The sequence below is a fragment of the Rattus norvegicus genome, chromosome 9, assembly GCF_021556685.1.
Source record: "Rattus norvegicus strain SHRSP/BbbUtx chromosome 9, alternate assembly SHRSP_T2T, whole genome shotgun sequence".
In the NCBI taxonomy this organism is placed as follows: domain Eukaryota; kingdom Metazoa; phylum Chordata; class Mammalia; order Rodentia; family Muridae; genus Rattus; species Rattus norvegicus.
In genome coordinates, this window is record NC_141542.1 from 44825962 (window position 1) to 44835722 (window position 9761).

General features: G+C 36.4%; 1 long non-coding RNA gene across 1 annotated transcript; it reads left to right on the top strand.

Moving 5' to 3' along the window:
- Positions 1–2635: 2635 nt before the first annotated feature.
- Positions 2636–9068, top strand: LOC148003670 (uncharacterized). The gene is made up of 3 exons (XR_015629950.1): positions 2636–2769; positions 8251–8360; positions 8957–9068. It is a non-coding gene; the product is annotated as an uncharacterized LOC148003670 (long non-coding RNA).
- The last annotated feature ends 693 nt before the right edge of the window (positions 9069–9761 follow it).

Sequence of the window (9761 nt, forward strand, 5' to 3'; positions counted from 1 at the left end):
CTGATATATAAGAATTGGCAACATTGTGCTGAATTAATAGAAAGGTCTTAAATAATATTAAATGTAGACAGCAAAGGATCCCTGGAAATCAGTAGGGGAAATATTATATTTTATTGTAATAAAAACCTTTCCATCATCTAGACTTTCATTATCTTTAGTCTATCTCACAGATCTAAATGATAGTTTCAAACAGTGACATTTACTGTCTTTATATTAATTGTATAAGATTTATAAACAAAATTTGCTGTTTACAAGACTGTCAATATACATATCATAAAAATAAGTACAGTATATTAATTGATATATGCAAATTATCTTAATATTTAAACTATAAAAAGTGTTTACGTTTTCATAAAATATAGTAATCACATACATTTCTGACATTATTATAGTGAAAGGAAGCAGATTTCATGAAATGAACAGTATTCTACCACAATGTGCCCTGATAATATTCACTATTTCTTACTCCTTTTTTCTTTCTCCATTCCTAACAGTCTATTTAAATACAATTGTCTTGTCCTTGTAAATGCCAGATACAGTTAAAAAAGAAAAGATACGGCCGTGGATTTAGCTCAGTGGTAGAGCGCTTGCCTATCAAGCGCAAGGCCCTGGGTTCGGTCGCCAGCTCCGAAAAAATGAACCAAAAAAAAAAAAAAGATACTATTGTATCTGCCTTTGATACCGGATTATTTCACTTAAAATTATGACATTTGAGACGTATATAGTTGTCTAAATAAAAATGTTCCCCATAGACTCACAGTGAGTGACACTATTAGAGGGCATGCCCTGGTTTGAGAAGATTTGACCATGTTAGGAGAAGTATGCTGTCAGGCATTGAACTCTGAGGTTTCAGAAGCTCAATCTAGGCCTGATGGCTTCTGGTCTCTTGCTGTTTCCTATGGATCCAGATATAGAACTCTCAACTACCTATCTAGCATTACACTTACCAGCAAGCCACAATGATTCCCCCTATAACAACAATAACGGACTTAACCTCTGAACTATAAGGTAGTCCCAATCACTGTTCTCCTTCATAAGTTTTGCCCTGATCCCACTGTCTCTTCAATGAAACCTTAAAAAAGACAGAATGGCATGGCTAAATAATTTGGTCACTTTTAGAGTTGCATTCAAATATTCAAGTTTTAAAGTTTGGAGGATCCTCTATCCTGAATTCCATGTCAGTAACATTAATTACATTTGTTCAAATGAGCAGGATATAGTCAATTATTTCTCCTGCATCCTAGCTCTCATTATATCTTGCTTTGTTGTTAATTCTGAGAAGCGATATGTAACCTTAATGTAATTTTAATTTTAATTCTGCTCATAACTAACATGTATTTAGTGGTGATTTCTTTTTCTTTATTTGGAAACCACCTGTTCCATTCATTTGCATGTTTGTTGATTTTTTTATGATTTAACAGTTTGATAATTAAAGCTTTGAGAGATACCTATAATATGGATTTTTAAACCTCTAACCTAGAAGTGAAATTTTAAATATTAAGTTTATAACTGATTATTAAATGAGTAGTTTATTTGACAGTCATAAAGAATTTTGGGAGACAAAAATTATATTTGATGACAAATATTTTTATTACATATGGCAGAAACCTCTACAGAATATAAAAACAATATTTACTACCAGAGTCAAAGCTTTGAAAAAGGAAATCTATATTGTGAAAAAACAAATTCACAAAATAAATATAAAACATGCTTTTAATTCATGATTTTCATACTATAAAATCTTACACCAGAATTTTCATCAAAACAATATTCATGTATCTATTTTAAAATTTGAAAGTTGCAAATTGAGAGGAGCAAATTTGATGTCAGTTTTTGTTCAAACAAACTTATTTTCAATATTAACTATTTACCTCATAATGGTATGCCTATAGCCTAATGTGATACTGAGTGATGCAGAAGAAAATATTAGAATATGCTGTGATCCTTTTAAACAAGTACAGAAAAGATAATTGAATTATTACTAACCTCAAGAAAAATATATACATGTGTGAAATAGAGTACAATATAAAGATTTGGCGATAAGTGCTGTTATCACTAACTTGATAAGCTAGGTTCTTTGAGTGTTCATGATAGATTCATAAGATTTTTGGAAACAGTCAAACGTAATTGGAAGCAAGGAAAAAAACAAACAGCATGCTGTTTTGTCATTGATACTTTTCATAGTTTTATAAATTGTGTTCTTGATCAATATATAAATTTCACTAGACTATTTTGATTACTGCCCAAGCCAGTTCTCTTTGAAGTCCTGCTCATTTTAAAGTTTTTCCTTCAAGCCTAAAAGCATCTTTCACCTTTGTTTTATGACTTATTTCAAATTAACCAGGACCAATAGTGTGACTAAGCATCTGAAGCTATCCAACAGAGCTTGGTTTGCCCAGCTGTAACTGAAGACAATTTGTATAAAATCCCACGATCATTCAGTAGCCAACAGTACAGCAAAGAAAGGCAGGGATCCAAGTGACTGACTCTTAAATGTGTATGAAGACAGTCACAGCTCCCATAAGGTCATTAGTGCACTTTTTACGTCATGCCTAGAAGACAGCTCTTCACAGGCCTCGTCTGCAGGATGATGTCATAAAGGTGAGGCAGATACAAGATAGAACGAGGCCTGTCATTGGACGAGAAGGAAGGATGGGTGGGGGAAAAGTTTGAGGGAGGAGGAAACTGGAATGGAAGGAGGAGACTGGATAAGAAGCCACCTAGAGAACATGGAGGCAGATGTTTAGATTCCACTCTGTACCTTTACAGGTTGTTATGGATGTTCTTAAGGGATGGGTGTATATAGGGCTTTGTATGTTTAGGTGGGCAATTACATCTTATCAATTGGATCAGAGGTTATTGTGTTGTGTGTTCTTCCATTTGGCGATTTGAGTTTGGGAGATGTGTGGCAGCAGAGACACTGGGCCGCCACAGATTTGGGATACGTTTTTCTGACATGGTGAAGCCTGCACTGGGTACTAGATGGGTAGAGAGATTGTTTCCAAGGCTCAAATAGAGGTCTTCAGCAGGGTGATATGGGTTGGAGCAGAGCATGTGAGATGCTTTCCTGACTGAGATTAAGATATCTACCAGATATCTTGGAGCACTGCAGTGCCAGTCCTAATGGGGGTAAAAGACTGCCTTTATTTTTTTTAAATTTTACAACAATTGTATTATTGTAATATATTATATCTATTGTAATATTATATTAATATTAACTCCTTTGCCAGAATGTTTTCTGAAGGCTTAGTAGAGATATTTCAGATGTCCTGTGTATGGCTGAGCACACAAACTGCCACTTATTCTAAGCATCCATACATCTCTGCTATCCCTCCAATTTCTTCCAAGTATACACTACACTGACCAAAACTATAAATAAAATGTGTCTCTGAGTATAAGCATAGATGTTCAGAGGGAGTTTGGCATAGTGACAATGTGACTGAACAACAGTCATAGGCCTAAGGCCTGTTCATCATGACTAGGTTGTATTTCCAGGAATGATTTTTTCCTGCAGAACAGGAGAAAATACAGTTGTGTCACTAATGTACATGAAGGCACATGTCACTGGCATATGGGTATTATAGTTTCTAGGTTTCACAGCTAGGTAAGAATGTTGACACCTTTCTTCCCAAACAATCTGAATGCTCTATGAAACCTAGGAAACAATGAGGAAGCTTCTAGTACAGTTCCAGATTTAAATGGTGCATCTTTCAATAAAAGAGAATGATACTTTAGGAATATGATCTTAATTGTTTTTAGTAAATAGCCGAGGGGAATGGAAATAACTGGGATTTAGGGTCCTCTAGGTCCACACTGCCAAATAGTTCATAAGAAGGTTACCTTTAATCTCATTATAGCACATCTAAAACATATTCATGGAATTTATATGTCACATTGTCTCTGTGTCTCTGTGTCTCTCTGTCTTTGTCTGTCTCTCTCTCTGTCTGTCTGTCTCTTTCTCTGTCTCTCTGTCTCTCTCTGTCTCTCTCTGTCTCTCTCTGTCTGTCTCTCTGTCTCTCTGTCTCTCTGTCTGTCTCTCTCTCTGTCTCTCTGTCTCTCTCTCTCTCTCTCTCCTCTCTCTGTATGTGTTTGTGTGGTCTTTTCATCCAACATTGGTACAGGGTAACCCTACTCTTACCCAATTACAGGAGCCATTTGAAACTTTAAAGTTTGCCCTGAAGGGATAAATCCTCCAATAAGACTGTACCTCCTAATAGCTCCTTAAACAGTTCTACTAACTGTGAAGCCAGTACTAAAATTACAGAGACTTATGGGGTAACACTTCCTTTAAGCCACTATATCAGCCATTTATATTTTTTTATATTTTTAATTTTTAAATGTTTTTACTTGAAATGGAATTCTCTGCCTGCCTAAAATCCCACCCAGGTTACCCTCCGTTGAACCTGTCCAATGACCCCAACTCTGAAGTTTATACACTCTTTTACTTCATTGTATTGCAAAGCTAGCAAACTTGGGGAAACTAGTCAGGCATGGATCTTAGAAAAGAATGTATGTACATCTGCCACTCTTCCAGAACAGAGAGATGTCTTACTGTATTCTAAATCTTATACTTTTACACAGAGGTGATATGCTACTGCTCCCCCCCCCCAATCTAAGAAACTGTTCTTTTTTTTTTTTAACTTGAGTATTTCTTATATACATTTCGAGTGTTATTCCCTTTCCTGGTATCCGGGCAAACATCCCCCCCTCCCCTTCCTTATGGGTGTTCCCCTCCCAACCCTCCCCCCATTGCCGCCCCCGCCACAGTCTAGTTCACTGGGGGTTCAGTCTTAGCAGGACCCAGGGCTTCCCCTTCCACTGGTGCTCTTACTAGGATATTCATTGCTACCTATGAGATCAGAGTCCAGGGTCAGTCCATGTATAGTCTTTAGGTAGTGGCTTAGTCCCTGGAAGCTCTGGTTGCTTGGCATTGTTGTATATATGGGGTCTCGAGCCCCTTCAAGCTCTTCCACTTCTTTCTCTGATTCCTTCAACGGGGGTCCTATTCTCAGTTCAGTGGTTTGCTGCTGGCATTCGCCTCTGTATTTGCTGTATTCTGGCTGTGTCTCTCAGGAGCGATCTACATCCGGCTCCTGTCAGTCTGCACTTCTTTGCTTCATCCATCTTGTCTAATTGGGTGGCTGTATATGTATGGGCCACATGTGGGGCAGGCTCTGAATGGGCGTTCCTTCAGTCTCTGTTTTAATCTTTGCCTCTCCCTTCCCTGCCAAGGGTATTCTTTTTCCTCACTTAAAGAAGGAGTGAAGCATTCACATTTTGATCATCTGTCTTGAGTTTCGTTTGCTCTAGGGAACTAGGGTAATTCAAGCATTTGGGCTAATAGCCACTTATCAATGAGTGCATACCATGTATGTCTTTCTGTGATTGGGTTAGCTCACTCAGGATGATATTTTCCAGTTCCAACCATTTGCTTACGAATTTCATAAACTCGTTGTTTTTGATAGCTGAGTAATATTCCATTGTGTAGATGTACCACATTTTCTGTATCCATTCCTCTGTTGAAGGGCATCTGGGTTCTTTCCAGCTTCTGGCTATTATAAATAAGGCAGCGATGAACATAGTGGAGCACGTGTCGCTTTTATATGTTGAGGCATCTTTTGGGTATATGCCCAAGAGAGGTATAGCTGGATCCTCAGGCAGTTCAATGTCCAATTTTCTGAGGAACCTCCAGACTGATTTCCAGAATGGTTTTACCAGTCTGCAATCCCACCAACAATGGAGGAGTGTTCCTCTTTCTCCACATCCTCGCCAGCATCTGCTGTCACCTGAGTTTTTGATCTTAGCCATTCTCACTGGTGTGAGGTGAAATCTCAGGGTTGTTTTGATTTGCATTTCCCTTATGACTAAAGATGTTGAACATTTCTTTAGGTGTTTCTCAGCCATTCGGCATTCCTCAGTTGTGAATTCTTTGTTTAGCTCTGAACCCCATTTTTAATAGGGTTATTTGTTTCCCTGCGGTCTAACTTCTTGAGTTCTTTGTATATTTTGGATATAACGCCTCTATCTGTTGTAGGATTGGTAAAGATCTTTTCCCAATCTGTTGGTTGCCGTTTTGTCCTAACCACAGTGTCCTTTGCCTTACAGGAGCTTTGCAGTTTTATGAGCTCCCATTTGTCGATTCTTGATCTTAGAGCGTAAGCCATTGGTGTTTTGTTCAGGAATTTTTTTCCAGTGCCCATGTGTTCCAGATGCTTCCCTAGTTTTTCTTCTATTAGTTTGAGTGTGTCTGGTTTGATGTGGAAGTCCTTGATCCACTTGGACTTAAGCTTTGTACAGGGTGATAAGCATGGATCGATCTGCATTCTTCTACATGTTGACCTCCAGTTGAACCAGCACCATTTGCTGAAAATGCTATCTTTTTTCCATTGGATGGTTTTGGCTCCTTTGTCAAAAATCAAGTGACCATAGGTGTGTGGGTTCATTTCTGGGTCTTCAATTCTATTCCATTGGTCTATCTGTCTGTCTCTGTACCAATACCATGCAGTTTTTATCACTATTGCTCTGTAATATTGCTTGAGTTCAGGGATAGTGATTCCCCCTGAAGTCCTTTTATTGTTGATGATAGCTTTAGCTATCCTGGGTTTTTTGTTATTCCAGATGAATTTGCAAATTGTTCTGTCTAACTCTTTGAAGAATTGGATTGGTATTTTGATGGGGATTGCATTGAATCTGTAGATTGCTTTTGGTAAAATGGCCATTTTTACTATATTAATCCTGCCAATCCATGAGCATGGGAGATCTTTCCATCTTCTAAGGTCTTCTTCAATTTCTTTCCTCAGTGTCTTGAAGTTCTTATTGTACAGATCTTTTACTTGCTTTGTTAATGTCACACCGAGGTACTTTATATTATTTGGGTCTATTATGAAGGGTGTCGTTTCCCTAATTTCTTTCTCGGCTTGTTTCTCTTTTGTATAGAGGAAGGCAACTGATTTATTTGAGTTAATTTTATACCCAGCCACTTTGCTGAAGTTGTTTATCAGCTTTAGTAGTTCTCTGGTGGAACTTTTGGGATCACTTAAATATACTATCATATCATCTGCAAATAGTGATATTTTGACTTCTTCTTTTCGGATCTGTATCCCCTTGACCTCCTTTTGTTGTCTGATTGCTCTGTCTAGAACTTCAAGAACTATATTGAATAAGTAGGGAGAGAGTGGGCAGCCTTGTCTAGTCCCTGATTTTAGTGGGATTGCTTCAAGTTTCTCTCCATTTAGTTTAATGTTAGCAACTGGTTTGCTGTATATGGCTTTTACTATGTTCAGGTATGGGCCTTGAATTCCTATTCTTTCCAGGACTTTTATCATGAAGGGGTGTTGAATTTTGTCAAATGCTTTCTCAGCGTCTAATGAAATGATCATGTGGTTTTGTTCTTTCAGTTTGTTTATATAATGGATCACGTTGATGGTTTTCCGTATATTAAACCATCCCTGCATGCCTGGGATGAAGCCTACCTGGTCATGGTGGATGATTGTTTTGATGTGCTCTTGGATTCGGTTTGCCAGAATTTTGTTGAGTATTTTTGCGTTGATATTCATAAGGGAAATTGGTCTGAAGTTCTCTTTCTTTGTTGTGTCTTTGTGTGGTTTAGGTATAAGAGTAATTGTGGCTTCGTAGAAGGTATTTGGTAGTGATCCATCTGTTTCAATTTTGTGGAATAGTTTGGATAATATTGGTATGAGGTCTTCTATGAAGGTCTGATAGAATTCTGCACTAAACCCGTCTGGACCTGTGCTCTTTTTGGTTGGGAGAACTTTAATGACTGCTTCTATTTCCTTAGGAGTTATGGGGTTGTTTAACTGGTTTATCTGTTCCTGATTTAACTTCGGTACCTGGTATCTGTCTAGGAAATTGTCCATTTCCTGAAAATTTTCAAGTTTTGTTGAATATAGGTTTTTATAGTAAGATCTGATGATTTTTTGAATTTCCTCTGAATCTGTAGTTATGTCTCCCTTTTCATTTCTGATTTTGTTAATTTGGACGCACTCTCTGTGTCCTCTCGTTAGTCTGGCTAAGGGTTTATCTATCTTGTTTATTTTCTCAAAGAACCAACTTTTGGTTCTGTTGATTCTTTCTATGGTCCTTTTTGTTTCTACTTGGTTGATTTCAGCTCTGAGTTTGATTATTTCCTGCCTTCTACTCCTCCTGGGTGTATTTGCTTCTTTTTGTTCTAGAGCTTTTAGGTGTGCTGTCAACCTGCTGACATATGTTCTTTCCTGTTTCTTTCTGCAGGCACTCAGAAACACAACTTCGACTGGAAACAATGCAGATATTAATATATCATGATGATCTTAGCTCCCACATGTCTGGCTCAAGAATACTATGGAAATAAGGAGGGGCATGTAAGATCTAGAATGCTCTGAAACAAGCATCTTCTGAGAAATCTTTATTGAAATGCATCATCTATTTTTGTTCAGTTATTTCATGTCTGCATGCTTACTTACTTTTTGTTTCCTACATTGGTAAAAGTATCAACTCTTACCGTTTTCTCATGGAGTCCTTGGGCTGTTCTTACATACAGAAGTATTTCATTTACAAGTAGTGAATACTTACTTCCCTTTCTTAATTTTTTTTTGTTTTATTTAGTACTTCAGGTACTTTATGGAACAGAAGTACCAATAATAGGTATCCTTTTCCTGCTCCTTCTTCTAGTAGAAATGTTCCAATATTTTTGCTATTTAGAATCATGTTATTGTTTTCTTATCAACATGGAATGATTTGGAAAGATTTGGTTAAATTATTCATTAAAGGTAATGATTTGAAAAAAAATTTGTTTAAGTTATTCTTTAATGTATGATAGAACTAATTATACAACTAATTCCTCTTGAACAGGGCTGGTGTCCATTAGGAGATATTATTAGTAATAATTATTATTTTCATTGTAAATGTCATTAGTCTTTGTAAGTGATTTACGTTATCCTGGTTTACATTTTTGTAGGTAAAATATGTCAAGAAGTTGGTGGAGGAGAAACTGGTTAGAATACATCATATGAGAGAAGAATTATTTTAAATAATAATAAAATAAATAATAATAAAATAAGTTAATATGGCTCTTTCGGGTTTTTCAGTTTTGGACACGATTGATATTAAATGTGTGAGTTTCCTGTTTTCTGAAGGTTATTGTTATCTCCTTTAATGGCTCCCTTTTCATCTATTATTGTACACATTCAGATTTTTTTTATTTCTTTTCATCAATAAGTCTAAGGGAGTTTAATTATTGTTTATCTTTTCAAATAGCCACCTCAAATTCATTGGTTTTATTATTGATTTTAATTTTCTTTATTAGACATTTCTTTCTATATATTACTTTTATGTTTCATTTAATTATTTTCTTTGGTGCCTCAAGATTTATAATCACTATTAATTTAACCCTTTCTAAATAAATTTACCTCTTAGTAATTCCCCTCTTTGATACCCCTAGGTTTTTATATTTCATGTTTTGTCTTTTTAAATATGTTCTATTGATTTCTTTTAGAAGCTACTTCTAATCCAGTTGTACCTTAATCTCAATGAGATTTTATGTTTTCTGCTAGTTTTCCTTGCAGTAGATTTATAATTTTATTCCACCTTTTATTTGAAGCAAAATTAGAGTTCATTTAAAACATTTTTAAACATAGATCTTTTTTTTATTTTTATATAGTAATCCCTCAGAACTTAGGGAGCCTCATGGAATTGGAAGCCAGAAGATTGTAAGAGTAGGGCATGGAGGGCACCAGGAGAATAACTCCCTCTTAATCAACTAA